The sequence below is a fragment of the Festucalex cinctus genome, chromosome 20 (assembly GCF_051991245.1).
Source record: "Festucalex cinctus isolate MCC-2025b chromosome 20, RoL_Fcin_1.0, whole genome shotgun sequence".
NCBI lineage: Eukaryota > Metazoa > Chordata > Actinopteri > Syngnathiformes > Syngnathidae > Festucalex > Festucalex cinctus.
Genome location: NC_135430.1, coordinates 4,665,704 through 4,688,953, shown reverse-complemented (window position 1 = coordinate 4,688,953; position 23,250 = coordinate 4,665,704). Strand labels below are relative to the sequence as shown.

At 45.1% G+C, this 23,250-nt stretch overlaps 1 protein-coding gene and 1 long non-coding RNA gene across 7 annotated transcripts in view; one reads left to right on the top strand and one right to left on the bottom strand.

Annotated features, from left to right (window-relative positions):
- The window catches only part of LOC144009050 (rho GTPase-activating protein 21-like), an 85,760-nt gene that overhangs the window by 40,482 nt on the left and 22,028 nt on the right, over window positions 1–23,250 (bottom strand). The gene's annotated exons all lie outside the window — the stretch shown is intronic.
- On the top strand, window positions 16,381–16,730 carry LOC144009743 (uncharacterized). Its single transcript, XR_013281029.1, has 2 exons — window positions 16,381–16,528; window positions 16,605–16,730. It is a non-coding gene; the product is annotated as an uncharacterized LOC144009743 (long non-coding RNA).

Sequence of the window (23,250 nt, the reverse complement as noted above, 5' to 3'; positions counted from 1 at the left end):
ACAAATGGAAATCAACCTGACTTTTTAACAGATGCGCTGCTTTTCATATCGTGACATGACTCGGACGATATATTGTGGCAGTTTTAATATCGCAGTATCACGATATTACCGTTATCGTTACATCCCGAACTACAAGTACAGATTCACTTCCTGTAGTGTAAATGAAAGTATAGAATCTAAAATGTGCGAAGGTAAAAAATGAAAATGTTATTTCTGCTGTCAGTTATGTAAAAAATTCTTTTCTAAGTTACATAGGTGAATAAAATTTGTTCAGCGTCTCGGTTGTCTGTTTTTTTTTTTTTTTTTTTCAAACGAAGAACTAGCTAGTTTTTACAATTTTAAATATTTACGCTGACAACATATGATTCTCCCCCAGCGCTTCTTGGCCAGCACTTCAGATTGCGCCTGTTTGGAGACCTGTCATGGCAACTGGCACTCAAAGAGTACACAAAGATTATGCAGGCCTGTAGAGAGTGAAATATATTGAAAGAAAATCAAAAGCAAGCAGAGTAAATTGAATTTGTTACGAGCGGTTAAAAGGAAGATGAAAGGATGTTTTTCAACGCACAGTAAAAACGTCTCTGCGGCTCTTGAACGCCAGCTGTTAAAATTCTTTGAAAACCTTTATGGGATGTCATAGAGGTGGAAAACGCAAGCCAAGAAAAGCGCAATCATGCCGAAAAAAATCATGCACGACACCTGCGAGCCACCAGCAGGTGCGCAGGGGTGTCGCCGTCAAGGACCAAACAACTGCATTCAAGTTTTTGGGAGGTCTGGTCGGACCCCCTCACTGTTGCCTTGCACAGCACGGCTCCCGCTTTGCGGTCGGTCCCAAAACCTTGTGTGCAGTTTGGATCCTGGAATCCCCGCCTGATCTTTCTGTAAATGACCGCAACATGACAAGCACGGCCAAAGACAACATCCAGACTGCAGCTGTGTCCAAATCAAGACAACGCTGGTGAAATACTCAAACTTACTGGGGGCATTCAAAAGAGAAACATGCACTCTTTTTTTTTTTATGTGTCTGACTTTGGCATTTTCATACAATCAGCAGTACAACTTTGCTGCTTCATTAAAAAAAAAAGAAAAAAAAAAGAGTGGAGTGTCTATTAGCAAGTCTTTTTCAGACCGTACTTTTGAGTACTTGTCAGGGGTAAGAATTAGAGATGATGATTTCAAGTTTGTGGTAGCAATTTGGGAAGCCCTGATTCAGTTCCCAGCGCACACCACAAAGTCCAAAAGTGACGGCCTGTTTGGATTAGGCTTTTTTTTTTTTTTTTTTGTGGAAGAAACCCACCAAACACCTTGGGGATGAACTACAACCAAGAAGGTGAGCCAACAAGACCGTCTCTCAGGTCCAACATTACAGTAGTGGCCTTTGCCCTAAACAAAACACTCTTCTGAATGAATGCAGAAAAATTCCCACAGACGCACTCCAAAATCTTGTAGCGAGTCTTCCCAAGACAAGTTGAGAAGCAAACTTTTCTAAGTTTGACAAGCCTGGAAAGGCATTCCCTATAAACAAACACCAAATGGAGTTAACTGGAGTAGCGGAACCCTCTGAGAGAGGAAAAGCAGATTGAACATATTTACTAAATGATTATCTGCGACTGCTTTGTGAAATAATGCAACAACAACAACAAAATCTCGAAACATCTGATTGAATTTTGACAGTGGTGGGCCAGCAAGACCTTCTCTGCTGGCAAAATATGATCACAGGCACTTTACAACCTCAATTTGTTCCTTACAATTGTAAACGTTATTAATCCCAACAGTCTATTTTTTTTATTTTGGAGTGTTTCTCTTTGCTGTACAGCTTCAAACTATATCAGCAACTAGACTCTTTAACCAAATTTAACCAATCAGATTTCAAATTCCTTCTCACAGGGCTAATGTGTTGGCCTACGAGCACTTCAGCTGGCCTGAGCAAAACTTGTTTCAGCCAAATTTGACTATAGCAAAGCACATCTTGTAGCAATCTGCACACGTTCCATTCTTTGCGTTGAGAGAGGCAGCTGTCAACGCTACAATGACCAATTCCGAGGCTTGTCTGTGTGATGCAGAGAAAAAGGCAGATGAAGAAAAGCGAAAGACTTGCTGGGGGGATTAGGCCTGATTCAGGGGTGGCTTTTCAAGACTCCTAGCGGGTGTAAGGATCTAATCTGGACACGCTGCATCTGGCCTCCCCCAGGCTTACTGTAACAAAAAGGGTCGTCTAATGACGGCTGGCCAACAGACTGCTCCCGCTATGTGCCCAACACCATCACAAGCCCCTCTTCACACGGCCCCACAAGGTAAGAGGGATGGATCAGTGGACGCAAATCTCACATGTCACCTGGGAGGCGGGCGGCGGCGATCTGATTTTGCTCTCATCTTTTGGCAGAGTACAGCAGTTCCTTGACTTGACAAAACTGTCTCTCAGATCAACTTCCTGCGTTGAAATGAATGAATAAAATCCATTGAGCGGTAAAAAACAAACAAATTCGGACATGCCGGTAAGTGACTCAGGCTGAGTGGAGGAGGTCAATCTGAAAGGGTTCCTAATGTGATTGCGCTGCACTCTCAAATGTGCCAAGAGAGGATGGAGAGAGGGGTGGAGGTGCTGCTGAGAGGGTAAAACAAATGAATCAGACCATTTGTTTCGGATCATCTTTAAGCAATGCGGAAAGGAAAACTATGGAATGGTTGAATGTAAGCAGCAGGGAAAACATTTTTTTTTCTACGTCGACCATGATCAGTCTGTCAGGAATACGGCAATAGATCCTGCCTTGATATTGTCAACCTTCTTGGTTGGATTTGGAGTTCTAAACCAGTAGCACAGTATTGCGACTTGGTAGCCAAAGCAATTTGACAAGAATAAATCACACTGCATTGGTACTTCTTCCAGTGCTTGAGAATACACTGGCGGAAGTTTGCACTTGCGTTGCGAAGGAGGAGTGTGTCACCAGCTGTGTTTTCATTCTGACAAGCGTCCTACTCAAACATGAGTCACCATCCAACCACTCCAAATGTTATCGCTGCAACTCCCCGTGCCTCCTGTCCGTGGCGCTCTCATGGGCCCATGCGTCACCTCCATTCCACTGGCAACGAAAAGAACGAGAATGGCGCTTCACACTTTGCTGTGGAGACCAGATGGGCTGCACGCAGAAGAAACATACCATCCAATATCCTGCTGGGGGAAAAAAAATAAAGGGGATTTCCTTCACTGCGGTTGCAGTGACTTTGGGATTGTCTTGGATGCTCACCCAAAAAGAGTCTGGAGAAAAGTGTGGGGGTGTGCGTGGGGGTGCGGGCGTGTGTTCTTGTACATAATACAAAGTGAGGACCAAAATACGTCTTTATCCAACAGAAGGACATTTTTGTGAAGTGAGGACATTTTGGCCGGTCCTCACTTTGCAAGACCTCTTTTTGAAGGTCAAGACGTGGTTTTAGAGTTTAGGTTTGAATTGGGTTATGGTTGGGGTTAGGGTAAGGGTTAGGTTTAGGCAATCATTTTTGATGGTTGCGGTTAGGGTAAGGCTCTAGGAAATGCATTATGTCAATGGATGTCCTCACAAAGATATATGTACAAGGATGTGTATGTGTGTGTGTGTGTGTGTGTGTGTGTGCGTGCGTGTGTGTGTGTGTGTGTGTGTGTGTGTGTGTGTGTGTGTGTGTGTGCGTGCGTGTGGGGGTGTACGTGTGTGTGTGTGTGTGTGTGTGCATAAACCTTGTACGCATTAGCGAGATCCACACTGCATCCACACAAATGCTTGTGCCAATCAAGCATTCAGTAGCAAGCAGGCTCATTCACTCATGTGCAGCTGCTCTCAAACAGTAACAAAGGAAAACATGTTTGGTTTGTGGAATTGGGAAGACCCATCTCAAACTAACAGCCAAAATCAGTACAGTGCTACCTTAACTTACGAGTGCCCTTGCTTGCCATTTTTTTTCAAAGAAAAAGCAGCTTAATCAATGCTAAGAAGAGCTGGACAAGCAGCCAAACACAAATAGAAAACGAAAACACTCACAAGGAGCATGGTGATGTCATGCTAGAGGTGGGCGATATGACGATATTTGATCGTTAAACGAAACGTGGGGCTCACGATTTGTCATTTCTGTGGAATCGTCTGATCGCGATGTAAAGCATTTCAGCACAATTTGACAGTCACCTCATTTTCTGTCACTGACTGAAAAAGACAGCCATGCAGCCTACCCCTATTTGACAGCCAATCCGTGTGGTCAAATAGCGCACCCACGTTGCCCCACCCCCGCACGCAGCATCCATCCATCCATCCATTTTCTTGACCGCTTATTCCTGACAAGGGTCGCGGGGGCTGCTGGCGCCTATCTCAGCTGGCTCTGGGCAGTAGGCGGGGGACACCCTGGACTGGTTGCCAACCAATCGCAGGGCACGCACGCAGCACGTTTTCCCCAAACAAACCTGGCTGCGTGAGGGATGGCGGTCGCAGAGGAGCGAGTTTGTTCCGAAGAGAAATTCATTGTCCATAATATAACTTTTTCGTTCGTACCAAACGACAAAAATCAGGCGAAAATCATATGCAGAGTGTCCAAGACGAGGATGAAGACAAGTTACGGCAACACTATGAGCTTGAACTTCCATCACCTGAACCGGCAGCGTCCCACACAGTACAGTGAGAGCCAAGCTAATAACTAGCAGTGACAACAGCTCATACCTGCGCCTCCAGAACAGCAGACCGGCCCTCACAAAAGCATTCACCAAATTCACGCCATATGACATTGGATCCGCGTTACGAGCTGCCAAGTAGTAAGTTGACTTTTTCCCCCAAACACTGCCATTACTCACAGGTATGCAAACTATACAGAATAGTGGCACAAAAAATACAAAATGTGCAGGTTTTTTGTTTTTGTTTTTACAAGCGACCTCTGTAGCGTGTATCAAATGATCAGGCCAAGCCAATTTTCAAAAGTTACCCGTCCATGCCATAAAACAAAACGCTAGTGCATAGCTTAGAAAAAAAAAAGAAGCTGTGTTGCATTCAAGGCCCGTTCAGACCATAGGAAACTACATAACCCGCAATCCCCTCACAAGGGTTGATAACTTGTTACAATATTGACCATTATTTATAAAAGGTACTTTGCACTTTGCAGTTTGTTTTAACTTTTTGCGTTTACATGCTCCACTCTTCTCTCTTTTTTTCTTACCACGAATTTATACCAACCAAGTTGTGTGCACTTTAAGACATTCGCTATTTTGAATACACTACTTAAAAACAGAACTATGACTTTTACTGTTTTGCTGCTTTATAATAAATATTTTTCTTTACCATAGGTATTTATTAGTGTTCATTTTGACATACTAAGTCTAGCCTTAATACCCTAGTATTTATTCAATATTCTATTTTTTTTTCATATTAAAAAAAATCCTGATAAAATCAAAATAGTGATTTTATAGTTAAAAAATCGTGATATTCAATTTTTGCAAGATCGCCCACCCCTATGTCATGCACGAGGTCCCGCCCCACCCGAAGGAAAACATTAACACACAAAGTTGGAAGCAGTTGTCCAATACTATCCAAGAGGTCCAGACCAACTCGGAAAGGACAGAAATAACCACTGTAGTGGCACACAACTTGTCCAGATGGTTGCTGTTGGTACGAGACACCCACATCAAAATGGTAATGCTGCCAAATTCTTCTGACGCAACAAAAACCAGAAACAACATTTTTTGGAAAGCAAGCCAGTTGGAATTTGATGGCCTACGGTGGGTCCAAAAATAAGCAAACAAAGACAAGATTCACCCTCCATTAGGCGTCTGGAAAATTCAGCAATCAGGAGTATGCAGACAAACAGTTGATTCAAAGACGCAGAGCCACAGGTCCATCCTGAATGTAAACTTGGAAATCCTGAGAGGCTTCTTTGAGCAAACACGGCCTTCGTGAAAGAGCCTATATAGTGCTACTGTAAGACGAGTCCAGAAATCAACGGCTGTGGTTTCAGGTGGGACCAACTGTACATTCAGGGGATGAGGGACTGCACATTCTTGGAGCATACCTGCTGGATGTAAGTGAAGAAGCACAAACGCTCCAAAGCTGTCACGATGCCTGACAATAGGAGGAATTAATCAACAAATCAATTTTGGTTCAACCTGTCGGGCAGCCTTTATTGGAGTTTATGTAAACGGCTTACCAAAGCAACGTCAACAACAGTGAGCAGGTGAAATGCGGTGGCGAGCGGTACAACCGTGCCAATATGAGTTATGTCATGCGTTTAAAACCCTTGAAAAACAAGACCACCGGATGACAGCTTATTCCGGCATCCAATTTCCATTGTAAAAAGCCCAAAAGATAAACCATTGGTGTCCTACTATTTGGAGATAGATGGTGGTTGCATATAGATTTCAGTTTAGCCTCCCTCTAGCCCTGTCAGGTTACATGGACCCAGGCGGAAATATTAGTTCTTAATCCATCTATTGCAATGAAAGCCAACCAGACATATTTAGGACAGAAGCAAAACATCAATGTCATCTCTCGCTTTCAGTTCAGCTGTGTGAAATATTCACAGTGGCCATTGGAAATTCAGACTTGTCTAAAAATACACTTTCGCAACGTGATGGAACTTGAAATATTCATCCTCGTATGAGCGCACGTCCGGTGTGGCCTTCCCGTGTTTACATCACTCGCGTGCGCCGCTCAGCTGATAAGAATCAACGTGGGCAAACCCAAGTAGCAGCAGCTGCCATCCTCATGACGCTTGTTTTGGGAAGAGTCACTCGTCTACAGCATGAGGATAGAGTTGCATGCATCCCACTGATCTGGAGTCGCTTTGAGAATTTCTCTACTGTGGGACACACCTTTCATCCAACGCAAACATCATTTACACCCAGCCGATTGTTTTTTTTTTTTTTTAGCATTCCTGTTGACACTGTTGTCCTGTGATTAGCTGGCAAACATTCCAGGGTGTACCTCACTCTGGCATTTTGGACAGCCACGTGATCAAGTGACGTATCGCGTGCGGAAAATACACATTGAATGGCATTGGATGAATGACAACAAAGAACTCATGAGGAATTATTGCGTCCCACTGTGGACATCAAAGGTGGAATTACGCCTTACAGCAAAGAAGCACTTTTTCAAACGCAGTATAGCCAAGGAGGACACGCCAAAGATATGTTTCCAACCGAAAGCCGGATGAAACTGGCAGATCCAGCCACCGGCGAGTCCAAGTGGGCGGTAAACATCCAGGTGACTTGTACTCTGCTAGGCTAAGCTACATGTCGTGTGCTAAGCACGCTTAAGCAAAAGGAGCGGGGGACGCTGGAGATTGAACACTGGAACTGCCACATCCAATCCACCCAAGGGTGTGCCTTGACTGGCGCCCGTTTACCCCGCTTGGCTTCACCAGTTCAGACATGCGTGCCTTGTGAGTGACTCAGTGGCATAATGTTGCAAATCATTTCAATGTTTGGTCACGGAAAACCAGACATTGGCGACTGTAGGGCGGCGAGAACGAGCCAAGTTATCCTTCGTTATGTAGCGAGTCATACAAAAAAAAAGTCACGGCCCCCATAAAAGCCCCAAAAGGTTTCCAGGGATCACAAAGTTTTACTTCTGCTGCGTTGGAGAATATTCCTGACATTCCACATTTCCCTGAAATTGACATTGCAGAGGACACAGGTGAGAATTTTGTCCAGGTGCTTCTGCTGAGGGCAAGACTTCGTTTCCTCATTCAACATCGTTTGTCCCCACTTTCCGCAACTGGCCATTCATTGATGATAATGTCACGTTTCAGTTCCGGAACATCAGGATTCAATCTAAAGAGAGTTGCGCTCGCTAGAAATGTGAACATAATCATGGTGTTGATGATAATGTGGTTCTGAGGGATCTCGGGATGGAACGTTGGAGAAGATGACTTAAGACTCCTGGAATAGAAACTGTAGACCAATGGTCACTGTCCTCTGAGGATGGAAATATTTTGATTGTCAAAAAATAACAGATAAACTGCCACCCCGAGAGAGAACATATGGCTTGGGCGGTTTCACCTTTATCCAGGGGGTTCATCAGAGTTCAAGTCAGCTGCTGCTGCAGACAGACAGACATGAGTTTTATTCAGGGAGGGGCAGGTGTGACCAAACAGTGATGTCCTATATTAGCCGAGGAGAAAAGAATGTTGGCTTTGAGCTGAGTGCTAACGTCACGTCGCGGAGTTACTTTCAGCGCCCCCGGCCTTGCTCGACGACGCCCTCCACCCATGCTCGGCACTGGCGAGAGCTTGGCCACGTGACCTGAGACATCTTCCATTCATTCGGAGAGTGCCCGTCCATGGAGGAATCGAGCAAGGTTCAAAGCATTCATTGAGTCGTGCGTCCTCATGGCTGACTTGAGGCACAAGTAATTCACAAGAACAACATTCTTGGCTTTTCTGCATCCCATGTGTGTTGCGGCACAACACGGTTATGAAACCAAGATGAGCTGAAGACAAGACATCTTTGCTATGAAGCACGCAGCAGCTCAGCGCTTCTCTGGAATGTTTTTTCACCAGGACTTTGTCCAGGAGAGCCTGAAGACTCAGCGGGGTGGATGGCTTGGAAAACTACTTAACGTCTAAAATGCTCATTGCACTTTGCTGAAAACATGTCCTAAAATAAACAGTTCATGGAGCCTCTTTGCTTTGTGACACGCAAGACGTGATTGTATAACTTTAGCTAATGCTTCAAATAAAAATCCATAAGGTGATCTTGGTTTATTCCAGGCTCGACATGTGTCATTTAAAACCAAGTTTAAGTTAACTGCTTAGCTTGAGTTGAGTTGATTTTATTGGTTAAGTTAAAAAAACAACAACTTGATTGACGTTTTGTTCTTAAGAATAGTGTAGATAGATTTCAACAAAATAAAGATAGCAAGACCATAAACACAAACACTTTCCCATGTTGAGCTATTATTTCCCTTTTTCTCCCAACAGCAATGCAATTTAGTTTCCTAATATAGCACAATCATTTGCACTTTTCACTTTTTTGGGTGCCATACTGGGGGCTAATTAGAGCAAATAACAAAAGACAGTCTTGTCGGACTGTCATCCTATGACTGAATCAAACACGAACTATTTTCCCCAACCACAAACACAGCCAGTGTAAGTTGTTATGCAACTCAAATAATGTCAGACTTAGTTATGTAAGAATGAATGTGATTGGATACATTTCCCATCAGAAATACGATGCCGTTCAAAAATGCTGCTCAAAAACGATTTTTTTTTTTACCCATGAACAAAAAGACTCAGACTAGATTTGATTGCGAGTCGTTTGGGCTGTGATATGACATCAGCTTGAGTGTTGCTGTCAAGTAAAACAGACTCAAAAACAAAGTCTGCCGGGGTTGACGTTGGTCGGAGCATCCAGATTGAGCGACAGATGGCTTCACGGTGCCATTGACTGCTGCTCACTGGTCTGAAAGGGAGGAGGGGGCGGCCGGCATTTGCTGGGTGTCGACGTCAGAGGTTGTGGGTGGGCCCGACGGAACAAGAGCTACCCATTAAAGCGTTAAATCTGTTTCTAATCTGTTGCCGTGGCGGGAGAGTGGATGCTATTGCTATCGACTGGCTACGTTTAATAACCCAGCGGCGATAAACACGCCGTGACCACACATAAATACGATGAGCATTCCCTGATGAGCCAATGGAATTGGGTCTCATGGCCGGGGGCTAAAGGTGAAAGGTTGCATGTGAGTAGCACCAGACAAGACAATTTTTGAACAGAGAGCAAAGGCCAAGCAGGTGGATGTCCAGCATTTATCTTCACTTGGGCACCTGCAATTGGTTACATGTGTTTTAAAAATCATACCTAGAAAGTCTCTGGAAGACACTTGAGAACATTTTTCTTTTCTGGCAATAAATGTTCCTCCCAATTGAATACAGGATTACATCGTAGTAAAACGGCTTCCTGCCCTTAAGCTGTCAGACGATTTAGCCGTGCGGCGTTTTAAGCAGTGAGATGAATTGAGCTGCAATCACTCAAAAGTATGCAGCTCGTCTCTTCAGGACACCGCTAACCTGCCAGCTTCTTACATAAGCGGCACAGGGTCATGGTTAAATGGCTCGAAAAAGTGTAACCACAATTCCACACACTGACAAATGGGGATAAAAATAGAGCTCATTAGCTCAGCAAACCTACGAAGTTTAAATTAGTAAAAGGACAAGGTGAGAGATGGACAAGGGCAGGCCAGTCCGGTAGGTCTGCAGCAATCACCAAAGGCTGGAGGTACCACCAACAACCACTCTAATCCTGTTATCACAGCAGAGATCAGTGGCTAAACTAAGTAAATTTCACTCAGTCAATCCCTTTGACCGGATTTTTCACCGTGGTGTCAGGGGTAGGCCCAAGAGACGCTTTGCTGCATGAAAGCGGCGTACGCTAACAACATCATGATGATCGAGACCAATCGAAGCATCCTTCTGGTCTCTAAAATATTATCCTGAGTGATTCACCTGTGGCATGAGGTTCCATCTTTCAAAAATCGGTAAGTCTCTGTCCATACGTTGGCACCCAAATTTAGGGGGAAAAAAAGTACAAAATCATCTGGTGCTATGTTTTAGAAGTCAAGTTAACTGTGATTTCTGAGTTTTTGGACAACTTGAGTTGAATTTCACTGTCCTGGCTGCCCTGGCTTGATTATCACCAGATTTGTTGACTCGAGAAATCTCGTTAATAGCGCCTGTCAGACAATATGAAGAAGGCTACAAGGTCTCAAAAACAAAACGCATGATTCCACAGTCAAAAACAACAAATGCGAAAGGATTCAAATCTATAGTATGTCAATCTGCAAAGGTTGCAAAGCCCTTTCCAAGGCTTTTAGGACTGCAGCAAAGCAGGACTGGCCACAGCCATTATCCACAAATTTTGCCAGGTGTGATGGGCCAACTGAAATGACTCAACGAGTGCAATGACGACTCATCCAGGAGGTTACAAAAGAATCCGAATCAGCACCCAAAGAACTGCAGACCTCCCTGGACTTTAGTTTAGGTCAGTGTTAATGACAAACACAAGAAAGACACCAGAGAAAATGTTTTTAGGTTCAGGAGACAATTACTTTATCAAGATGCAATTTATATTGATTTGGGTTATATTTGTGAGATTTGTGGTATGAAGATCTAAAAAACTGAGGTGTGATACATGTGTAAAAAATACTTCTTCACAGCAATCACATACAGGGAGTCCTTGAGTTAAAGCGCACTCGACCGAAGACGTTTCCACTTTCCAACGGATACGCCCGTTCCGCCATTTTGGCTCCTTGTCTGACATTTTGGCCGCAGTGTTTTCCCTTCGGCCGCTATTTAGCCCTTAGCTATTGCTAACGATTGTGCACTTGTGGTAGCATCTTTGTTTATTTCGCCCTTTTTTTTCCCACATCTTGGCCCCAAAGAAGAAAGCGACGTCTTCTATCAATGTTGGTCCAGCCAAAGGAAAAAAAAAGCAATTACCATGGAAACGAAGCAAGACATCATCAAAAGATCTAGAAAAGAGACACCGACGAAAATCGGCAAAGACAGCATCTTTTTTTTTTCTAATGTATTTTTGATTTTTTTATGCAAATTATTTCGATGTGAATATTGACTTTAATGAGGAAATTCAACTTAAGTCAAAATTTGGGTTACATCACTAGCGTAGGAACGTAACTCCGACGTACCTCGAAGACTCCCTGTATATGATTATTAGATTAGGAATACGTGTGAAACAGGCTCAAATGGTTGAATGATTAGACCGAACATCCTCCCCAAGGGTGTCAGGAGGCACACCGGAGGGGATGGGCTTTGAGGCATGGCTCGAGCTTGTGTTGTAGTCCGCGCAATTTTCCCGGACGCTTCCTGTCGCACGGATGCACCGCGACCTTCAGCCGAGGGGCTGCAGCCAGTTCTCCAGTTAGTAAGCGAAGGAGAACGGGACGTAATGCGAGATGTCCGCGACGGAGGGAAGGGGGTGATGACGACAGGGAGGAAAGTGGAGATTAGTTTTACTGTCGCCAGGTAACGCTCGCAAACAATGTCAAAGCAAAAGGGAACGTGGAGCAAACGGCTGCGTAATGAGCAGGTGACAAAGAGCGGCCTTTGGGCTAAGAAAACAAGCCGAGTAACAAAATGAGTCCAAAAACGCTCATGTTGCTGTGTGGCGTTTTGGCTTGGACATGCACGAGGCAATTGACGCCAACAGATTCCTCCTCACGCTAACAGTCTTGCCGACTGATTGCGTTTGCACATTACATGTTGGTATCTCCTTGCTCTCCTTCCTCTTTCGCAGTCATGACCTGATATGACGGAGATTTGATGAAATGCTCCGCTTCATGACTCCAAAGGCTTGCATATTTTTTATTTACGGTCCACATGTCCGAGATCAAGTACTCCAAGTGAAAACAGATGACCTCAGCTTTCACTAAATTGCAACGTTGGCCTTGCTAATTTGTTTCTTCATCAGGCTGTAAAAAGCACGTCCTGTTATGCGGTTGTCCAAAAAGCACACTGTGGTCCTTTCAAAACACAAGCACCGATGAAAAATTTCAGCTAGTTAAAAAAAAAAAAAATAATTTTTAAAAAGTGGAGCAGTGTGAGGCTGCGAAATAAATGTAGTGCCGGTCTCCGAAGAAGAAGGTGACGCAATTCAAGCTGGGCGGATGGAGAAGAGGGGGCACAAGTATGTTGACTATTGCAGCACCCCCACCCTCGCCTCCCCTCGCCTCACGCCACCCCGCTCCCCTCTACCACATCCACGGCAGTCCCACCCAAATCTGAGGCCCATCTGGAGAGCCTCGTGACCCGACTGATTGAAAGCAGTTGGGGCTGACGGTGAGATACGGACGCTGGAATGTTGGGAGTGCGGAAAGGCCCGGAATAGAGGAGGTGTGCGCATTTGCACGTTGCCTCCCAATGTGTGCGGCCGCATAGCCCGTTTAGCTTCAGCCCCATCAACCCCCCTCATCAATCATCTAAGAATAAAAGTCTTGATACGGCTAGGGCCTCCTAATCTGCTTTCACTCCATTACGTACACACGGTGTGTATTTTTAAACATCAATTCCCCGTCTCTGAGAATTCGCAACTCGTCAGGCGCATGCATACGCAACAGATGGTGCTGCAACCTCTCACCACATTTCAAGGTTCTATAAAGCTGACACATACTTGAAATGATCGAACCTTGACAAAATATTCCGTTTGGTGACATATGCAAAAAAGAAACAAAACAAAAAAAACATAGATATTGAGCTTTGCACCATATACACCAGCATTGCACAGGTTTCCCACATGGGAACCCTCCCAAATTTCTCACCCTCCTCCCAACCTGAAGAAGGCTCTAACTGGAGAATCCCACCGAGCGGCATTGCGCGCTGAATGGAAACCAGGTCGAGGATCCTAATGGCTGCTGACGGAGCATCCCGCAGAGGATTTTCTTCACTTCTGTCCACCCCAAGTGGGGATGCGCCGCTGCGGTTCAAGTCAAGCTTGTGTTTTACTGCCTAATTGAATAATGAGCTGACTGGGAGAGAGCTGCACCAAAAAAACAGGACAGCGCGGTTGTGAGTTAAGTGGTTTGGGTTTTATTCTAAGTGCTGCGGCTTCCAGTCTGTCACTGACACTTTTATTATCTTTTTTTCAACCTGACAACTGGGAGTACCTCACGACACTGTGCTTGTGCTTTGCAATCAAATCCTTCCATTTTCTGTAGCGCTTGTAACTCATTAAGCTTGGGCCTAAGGTAGGCACAAAAGGTAGACTTTTGTATAACATGCTTTCACACATCCATTTTTCTTTCAACTGCAATTGCGGCAATATGCCGCAGGAACTCTTAACAGGTGGAAGTCACTTCTAAAAGCCAAGAAAATAAAACCCCAAAAGAACAAATAGCGGGCAGATTTTCTTTACGAAAGCAGGTAAAATACGGTAACACAGTTTCTAATGACCATGCCTGATTTCTCAACAAAAGTAGAAAAAATTTTCTCTGTTCTTCTCTCCCTGAACTTGATTTCCACAATTTGGACAACAATGAAAGGCTCTCCAAATAAGAGGCTAATAAGCATGCTTGCATCAGGATCATAACTCATTGACTGGCAGCCATTTTGACTGAAGCAACCCCCTTCACTCCCGGCTGTTTTACTGGATTCGGACAGATTTTGCAAGGCCCACAGAATATTGTGTTCTATTGCTATAAAATCATGGAACCTACCAAAAGAAAGATTAAAGTCTCTTCTTCTATCAGGAAAAAAAAAAAGTATATTTCTATATTTTTTCGGTTTTGCAGCAATTAGCATTAGAATATAGCCAAGTTTCATCATTATTCACAAATTTGTTTAGAACTGTGGGGAAATCAGCCTGTTTGCAACATGGTCCTGGTTGATCTCTTCTACTCTGCTGCCACCTGCTGGCCATTTTTTGTAATTACTACCATTGCTTCAAGCATTTTCTTCAGTTCAGAGGCTGCATCAAAGCCTTCTGCATGCTCTGGGATAAAAAAAAAATGGATAAATCCGTCTTTGGGACACTTAAAACATTTAAAATAGAACTTATTTATACATTTTTGGGAGCAAATGAGTTAATTTCTAACACTCCCAGGTGAAGTTGACAGTAAAAACAACAACAACAAAAAAAAAAGCATTGTGTATTTCAACACCAAAATGTTAAATTAAAATGTAATTTAGTCAGTTTATGGACTGTAAGAGAAAAATGTCCCTTTGCAAGAGACTCAAAGCGACGTCGACTGCCAGATGATGATGAGCCAGAACGAGACGTACGACGCCGAGTGCATGCGAGCATCTTAGAAAATGACAACTAAGCAGGCTGGCGCTGCACTGTTCAAGCAAATCCAAGGAATCGGAATGAATCCGTTTCCTTCCTTTCAGGTTGGAAAGTCATTGACAAAAACACGCTGTGAAGTCATCACTCTGTTTGCCAAGCCGAAAATATATGAAATCGCCATTATTTTGGATATGTGCGAAAAAAAAAAGATGTGGCCAACCGACAGGTCAGCGACTGGAAAACTCGACAGCGACCACACCCGCAACCAGCTGGAAACAATTAACAACTCCTCATCTTTTCCTTCTCCGCTGCATCTCTTCTCCCCTCCCATTTGCACCTCCTGAACACAAGGATCTCCTTCTGGTCCGCACCCTCCTCCTTTTGATTTGCCCCCCCAGTAAAGTAACAAAGGGAGTCACCAGCGCATTCTCATTCACCACAATCAACAGCAGCAGCAGGCTTTTCTTTTTAAGAAAGCACAAGTGCGGCCAGGAAGAAACAGATGGATGTCATTTGGGTTCTAACAGCCGAAAATGGACATGCACAACCGTCATGGGCCTGCAGGCACGCTTGCTTTTCACGATTCACATTCTTCACGTTTCATGTGCTCTTACCGAAATGCCCAAAAGATGCTGCCAAATAGGAATTGGTGTCAAGGAAGTACAATAAACCCCTCTTAATTGCAGCTCTCCCCCTCTCCACACATGAAAACATTTGGCAGTATTTTGCAGTGGCGAGCTCCAATTCTGAGGCTTGAGTCAGAATTTGTTTTGGGCTCAATTCATCACCGGCTTGCCAGTTGTGGAGACGCTGTGGTGACAAAGCAACGGGTAGGGCGGCATTTAACGGTGGACAATCGTGTGCTCTGGTGCCAAACCGTCCAATCCACACTGTTATCAGGAATTGAGGGAGGAAGGACAGCAGAAGGGCGACAAAAAAGGTGACATCAGGCCTCATCAAATAACGGAAGCTTATGATGCACAGAGAAGGTGAATGACGCAACGCTGAGGGATTAGATCATTTTCAAAAATGAAAAAGATCAGAAAAAATCCAGAATATAGAGCATGGTCTATGCATGTATTATTGTTGTATTTATCATATTATTAACATTATTAAGTGATGAATGGAAATGCCATTAATTCAGGAATCTTGGCCACTTGGCGGTAGTATAAACATTCTGATTCATATTTCGTTTGTGGAGTAACAGTTAAGTAGGAAAAGGGACCTGTTGTTATCCATCTCAGGGTCGGCCGGCCATTTTGCCACTTGTCGACAGAAAATAACATCACTGTTACTCATGGCTCAGGTAACAACTAATTACAGATCAGCTTCAGAAAACAGATGAGTCGTTTGACAGTGAGCAGCAAAAAAAAAAAAAAAAAACACTTGTTGCCTGCTGTTTGAAGAATTGCTCACTAAGAATTTAAACTGGATCTCAAAGTGCCATGTTTGTGTATTCACACGTTGACCTGTAACTCATTCAATGCCAAGGCCATACTTTTACGCCTTAAAAACCCAGACATTCAATCCCAGATACGTATTATATTTTTAGTTTTTGTTTTGTTTTCACAAATTTTCTGAAAATGTCTGGCACTGAGCATGTCCTAATTAGTGACATCAGGGGCTTATGACTCTCAATGTCTGTCAGGCCTGCGGGCCCAGCCCGCTGAGTGTGCGTGTGTCTTCCAGGTGTGGTGCATTGGAGTCAAAGCAGCAGGTGTGTCCAGTTAATCAGCAGCCTACTTAAGCCAGCCTCTGACTCCACCACACCGCCAGATCGTCACAACTCCTGAACGAGTTTGTACATCCAGCTAGACCTTGAAATCAACTTTTACTTACCTTTCCTGACTCGCATTTCTGTCCTCCTTTTCAGCCTGTCGTCCTGCCCGCAGACCCTGACCTTGACACACGCCTCGCCTACCAGAACCAGCCCCCAGCACCCAACGGACTGCAACCACTTTCTGGCCGTCCACTATTGCAATAAAACTTTGCCAACTCATTCCTTTTGTTTTTCTGCATTTGGGTCCCCACCCCGCACCGGAACCCTGACAGCACGATCTGGCCAGCTATGGACCCAGCAGGGAACAATTCCATTCGTCAGACCCTGACCGGACAAGGTGTGCTTTTGGACCAACATGACAATGCCCTGAACTTCTTGATTGGACAGGTACGTGAATTTTCGCAAGCCCTCAGGACCCTCCAGCAGCATCATCCGGCCTTCCTCGTCACCAGTGGGAGCTGGGTTTTTCTTTGTGGACAAAAAGGACAAGACACTCCGCCCTTGTGTTGACTATCGTGGTCTGAATGAAATCACCATAAAGAACAAATATCCCCTACCCCTGATGGACTCAGCGTTCTCACCTCTTCATGGAGCCACCATCTTTACCAAGTTGGACTTGCGCCAGGCCTACCATCTTGTCCGAATTCGGCAGGGTGATGAATGGAAGACCGCATTCAACACACATAGGGGGCACTACGAATATCTTGTCATGCCTTTTGGCTTAACGAACGCCCCCGCTGTCTTCCAGGCCCTGGTCAACGATGTTTTGCGTGACATGATTGGGAAGTTCGTCTTTGTGTACCTTGATGACATCTTGATTTTCTCAAGTTCGGACTCTGAACATAAAAGACATGTACGCCATGTACTCCAGAGACTCCTTGAAAACAAGCTTTTTGTGAAAGCTGAGAAGTGTGAGTTCCATGTAACCAAAACCACCTTTTTGGGCTACGTAATTGCTGAGGGACAGCTCCAAATGGACCCTGCCAAAACTACTGCAGTCACCAATTGGCCCAGACCCACATCCAGGAAGGAGCTGCAACGCTTCCTTGGTTTTTCCAATTTCTATCGCCGATTCATCAAAGACTACAGTCGTGCCGCAGCTCCTCTTACCGCCCTTACGTCCACAGTGGTGCCCTTCAAGTGGTCTGAGGAGGCTGACCTGGCCTTTAGCAGGCTCAAACATATGTTCACCACTGCTCCTGTGCTTGTCCATCCAGATCCGCAGAGGCAATTCATAGTTGAGGTGGATGCCTCGGAGGTGGGGGTCGGAGCGGTTTTGTCCCAGCGGTCTCTGGAGGATGGTAAGGTCCACCCGTGTGCCTTCTATTCCCGCAGGCTCTCTCCAGCCGAGAGGAACTACGGAATTGGTGACCGGGAACTCCTGGCGGTGAAGGCGGCATTGGAGGAATGGAGACACCTCCTGGAAGGGGCCGAGCAGCCGTTTGTTGTATGGACAGACCACAAAAACCTGGAGTACATCCGCTCTGCCAAGAGACTAAGCTCACGTCAAGCCAGGTGGGCCTTATTCTTTGATCGGTTCGCATTCACCCTGTCCTACCGCCCAGGGTCTCAGAATACAAAACCGGATGCCCTATCCCGCCAGTTTGCAGCAGAGGGCACCAGGTCAGATCCCGGCCCTATCCTGCCTTCCACCTGTTTTGTTGGGTCTGTCACTTTTGAAATTGAAGCCCTGGTGAGGAGGGCCCAGGTTGGACTGACTATACCCCCCCGGGCTCCGCAGAACCGCCTGTTTGTCCCTGACCCTGTCCGTTCCCAGGTTCTACAGTGGGCTCACTCCTCGCGACTTACCTGCCACCCGGGAATCCGCAGGACGCTGACCTTCCTCCGCCAAAATTTTTGGTGGCCCACGATGGAGGAGGACACCCGCTCGTTCGTCTCGGCATGCACGGTATGTGCCCAGAACAAAACCTCCTCCAAACCTAGCTCTGGCCTGCTCCACCCGCTTCCTATTCCCAAACGCCCGTGGTCCCACATTGCCCTGGACTTTGTTACCGGACTTCCGCCGTCAAGAGGTAACACAGTAGTTCTCACCATTGTTGACAGGTTTTCCAAAGCAGCCCACTTTCTTGCTCTTCCCAAGCTCCCAACTGCCAAGGAAACCGCTGACCAGTTAGTCCAACATGTCTTCCGTCTACATGGCATCCCTTCTGACATTGTGTCGGACAGGGGGCCCCAGTTCACTTCACAGGTCTGGAGGGCCTTTTGTGCTGCATTAGGCATTGGCCTGAGCCTCTCGTCCGGTTACCATCCACAAACTAATGGTCAATGTGAACGTACCAATCAGCAACTGGAGACCACCCTCCGCTGCATCTCACAGTCCCATCCCGCTTCATGGAGCACTCAGCTCGCTTGGGTAGAGTACGCCCATAATTCCCTACCCAACGCCTCCTCAGGTATGTCCCCTTTTCAGTGTTCTCTGGGCTACCAACCACCACTGTTTCCCTCTCAGGTCCCTGACCTCTCCGTTCCATCTGTGCAAAGCCACATGCGCCTATGCTCCAGGGTCTGGAGGCAAGCCCGCTTCACCTTACTCCGGTCATCTGCCAGGACACAGGTTCACGCCAACCGTCGCCGCATTCCTGCACCTTCCTATGCTGTCGGCCAGAAGGTGTGGCTCAGTACGAGGAACCTCCCGCTAAAGGCGGAATCCAAGAAGCTGTCCCCTCGTTTCATCGGCCCCTTTGAGATTGCGGCTGTGATCAATCCCTGTGCTGTGCGTCTCAAGATCCCAACCTCTCTCCGTGTTCACCCCACTTTTCATGTCTCTCAGATAAAACCTGTTTCATCTAGCCCTCTGTCCCCACCTGTGCCGCCACCGCCAGCTCCTCTCATGATTGATGGACATCCCGCCTACACGGTACGCCGCCTCCTGGACGTTCGTCGCCGCGGTCGCGGCCTCCAGTATTTAGTAGACTGGGAGGGTTACGGACCAGAGGAGCGCAGCTGGATCCCTGCTCGCCAGGTCCTGTGCAAGTCGCTGATCCGCGACTTCCATCGTGCCCATCCTGGTCGCCTGGGCCGTTCTGCACCTGGTGGTGCTCGTGGGGGAGGGGGTACTGTCAGGCCTGCGGGCCCAGCCCGCTGAGTGTGCGTGTGTCTTCCAGGTGTGGTGCATTGGAGTCAAAGCAGCAGGTGTGTCCAGTTAATCAGCAGCCTACTTAAGCCAGCCTCTGACTCCACCACACCGCCAGATCGTCACAACTCCTGAACGAGTTTGTACATCCAGCTAGACCTTGAAATCAACTTTTACTTACCTTTCCTGACTCGCATTTCTGTCCTCCTTTTCAGCCTGTCGTCCTGCCCGCAGACCCTGACCTTGACACACGCCTCGCCTACCAGAACCAGCCCCCAGCACCCAACGGACTGCAACCACTTTCTGGCCGTCCACTATTGCAATAAAACTTTGCCAACTCATTCCTTTTGTTTTTCTGCATTTGGGTCCCCACCCCGCACCGGAACCCTGACAATGTCGTTGATTGACCGCATGTTTACTTCCGTATTAGTGTCTCCGTCATGCTCCTTGCAAGTGTTTTCATTTTGCATTTTGCGTGTTAAGAAACGTGTCCCGTTCTTAAAGAGCATACTTCCCTCGATTTCAATTTAGGAGAAAAACAATAACAAGAAAACAACAGCTGACATCTGAAAAGAAACATGTACGTTGGAAGGCAACATCTGATAATGCCACCCGGAGAGATGGTCCAAAAGGAGAACCTGGGCACTTTAAGACGGCGACATAACACTTTGAGCCAGTCCAAGCTCCTCCCCGATACGTCTGCATTGCACCAAAGGGGCACACGCTGCGACGTTTTTCTCACAGATTCTTTCTTGCCGCTAAATAGCAGAAGGAGCGTTGGTCTGTGTCGTTACCAAGGTGACGCGCTCCGAGGACAAAAGGCGGCAGCGACATCCGTGGTGCACATTTGTTGTTTTTTTTGCCGTACAAATAAGCAAGCGGCGTCTGTTTAGCGCAGCCCCCATCATGCACAAATATGTCAGAGGGATTACGTGCGGAGAAAGACGAGGAGGGGGGAGGGGGACACGTTGACAGTAGGAGGTGAATCAGCATTCTGCTCTCGAGCCAAACTGCTGAGCTCAAATTTACGGCAAGCGTGTCCTGAAAGCCCCCGCAGATGACGAAGCATACTAGCCCCCACCCCAGACAACAAGGAGGATCTTTTTCCTGTTCTTCCAGTGGGGGTATCACGTGAGACCTACTTGTGGTTCATCTACGGCCAGGTTGAACGTGGTGCTGGCTGCATTTCACTGACTAACGTAGGAAATATTCGGGTTATGGTCAGAATTCGGGTTTCTGGAACAACCAAGGTAACACGTTTACAGTGTTGCCGGTAACGCGTTACTTAGTAACTAGGGGTGTGAATTGCCTAGTACCTGACGATTCGATTCGTATCACGATTCACAGGTCACGATTCGATTCGATACCGATTAATCCCGATACGAATTTATAAGTCGATTGTTGCGATTTTTTTTCATTCAAATTTAGAAAATACTAATCGGTAAGCTTGTAGAGTGTAAGATTTATATGAAAATGTATTATTTATTTATCTGAAATTTCAGTCTTATAGAGGTTGTAATCTGTTTCATGTTTGAACAGCATTAAAATAAAATATTAAGGCTTAATGTTCCGTTCATATAACATTCTTCCATGCTCAAGGTGTGAATCCTAACCCGAAGTCAGACGTTTTGTTGAATATTTTTCCATTAAAAATGGAAGTTTAAAAATTGATTCACACACACACACACAAAAAAAAAGGCAATGATGATAAGACGTTGAATCGGTAAGACTACCGAATGAACAATTCTGAGCTCTTAAAAAAAAAAAAAAAAATCGATTTTTTTTTAATCGAATCGATTCGAGAATCGCGCGATGTAGTATCGCGATATATCGCCGAATCGATTTTTTTTAACACCCCTATTAGTAACTTTTTTGAGTAACGCGTTACTAAGTAACGCGTTACTCAAAAAAGTTGCTTTCTAAAGTAACTAATAGTCTAACGCGTTACTTTATTCTACAAAGTAGTCTGATTAAAGTTACTGTCCAGAGAATCAATGCGTTACTCCCCATTTTCATGAAGAAGGCAAACTATCTCACTGTTGTAACAGTCACAAACAACTATCAATGCGTTACTCCCCATTTTCATGAAGAAGGCAAACTATCTCACTGTTGTAACAGTCACAAACAACTACTGCTAACTACGAAGATGAGGCAGAAGTCATTGATCACCACACTGAATTCAGCCATGGTCTGGTCATGAATGGTTTGCACATTCAAAACAAAAGTGATGATACTTTTACTACTAGTTTTATTAACCAACAGGCACACAACACAACAAAAAAAGTGTGCATCATAAAAGTGGTAAAAAAAATAATTTATTTCCATCCTCAACTGGTCCGTGAAGCATTATGGGATGAGGTCGTCTCCGCCCTCTCGCCAGGGGGAGTGACGTCAGACAAGTTACGTTTTCAGTAGGGGTGGAACAAAAAAACGATTCGACCGAACCATCGTTCGTCAAGGGGAGCTAAACGACCGTATCGGTTGCGAGTGAGGCTTTATGGTTTTCATAACAATAGCAAGAGTTCTGCGCCGTGCTCTACTTGTTTTGTTTACATTTCAGTAGCATCACCATTCAAGCTACTTCCGTGTTTCCGTGCTCGCGACACGGCGCGCGCGCGCGCAACGAGTGACAACATACAAATGGAGACAGTTAGCAGAAGCCGGTGCCGTACATCTCGGTATTTCCCATGGCTATCGAGTCCTTTCGGTGCACTTGTATGTCCCGGGCCGGCGTTGGTACTGCGCGCGAGCCAAAAAGAATAACTCCCGTGACGATCCAATGCATGGATTCAAACGACACAGGTATGTCCCACAGCCAACACACCAGCTAAGCTAAAAGCACACTGCAAGTATCTCATTTCTCAGTTTGTGGCTCCCTGTCAATGTCTACAACTAGCATGAGCAGCAGATAGGAGAACTGAGACGTGCCCGCGATTACGACAGCCCAAAAAACAAAATATAAACAGTAGTGATTCTGTGGTCATCATCGTGTCTCAGATTAAAAAAACAAAAAAAGATGTCATACATTAACCAAAAATGAAAGTGATGACAAAAGAAAAAAAAAATGTTAAATACAAAAATTGTTGATTAAAAAGGGAAATGAACTTTTGTAAATATTTTTGCATATATTAAGTGGTTAAAATGTGTTTGATAGATTTATTGTTCCATAAGGTGGCTTCATATTTCTTTTGGCTGGACGGTAGGTTTATTTCATGTCTTAAATTTATGTTTCTGAAATACTTCACAATGTGCAAATATTCTGTTTAATTGTGTTGGTGTCTGTCTAAAGGTTAAATATTTATATTTAACATTAAATTATCAACCTTTTGTTTTCCTGATCCTTATTTTGAAGAGAAAAAACAAACAAACCAAAAAACAATTATAACTGTCAATAACTACTAATAAATATTTAAACTGATACATGTGTACACACTGGAATAGCGGAACAAACAAACAATAGAGGAATTTAGGGGATTTTCATTTTCAACCTGGATAGATTTTTATTTTTTGTTTTATAAAAAGTATTTACGTTACAAGAAGTCAAGAGAGACTGCCTATTTTGTTTTTCATAAAAAAAAACCTTTATTTTCATGTTAAAAATGCACTTTCAATAAAGTATTTGGAACTCTGTTTCTACTGCATTAT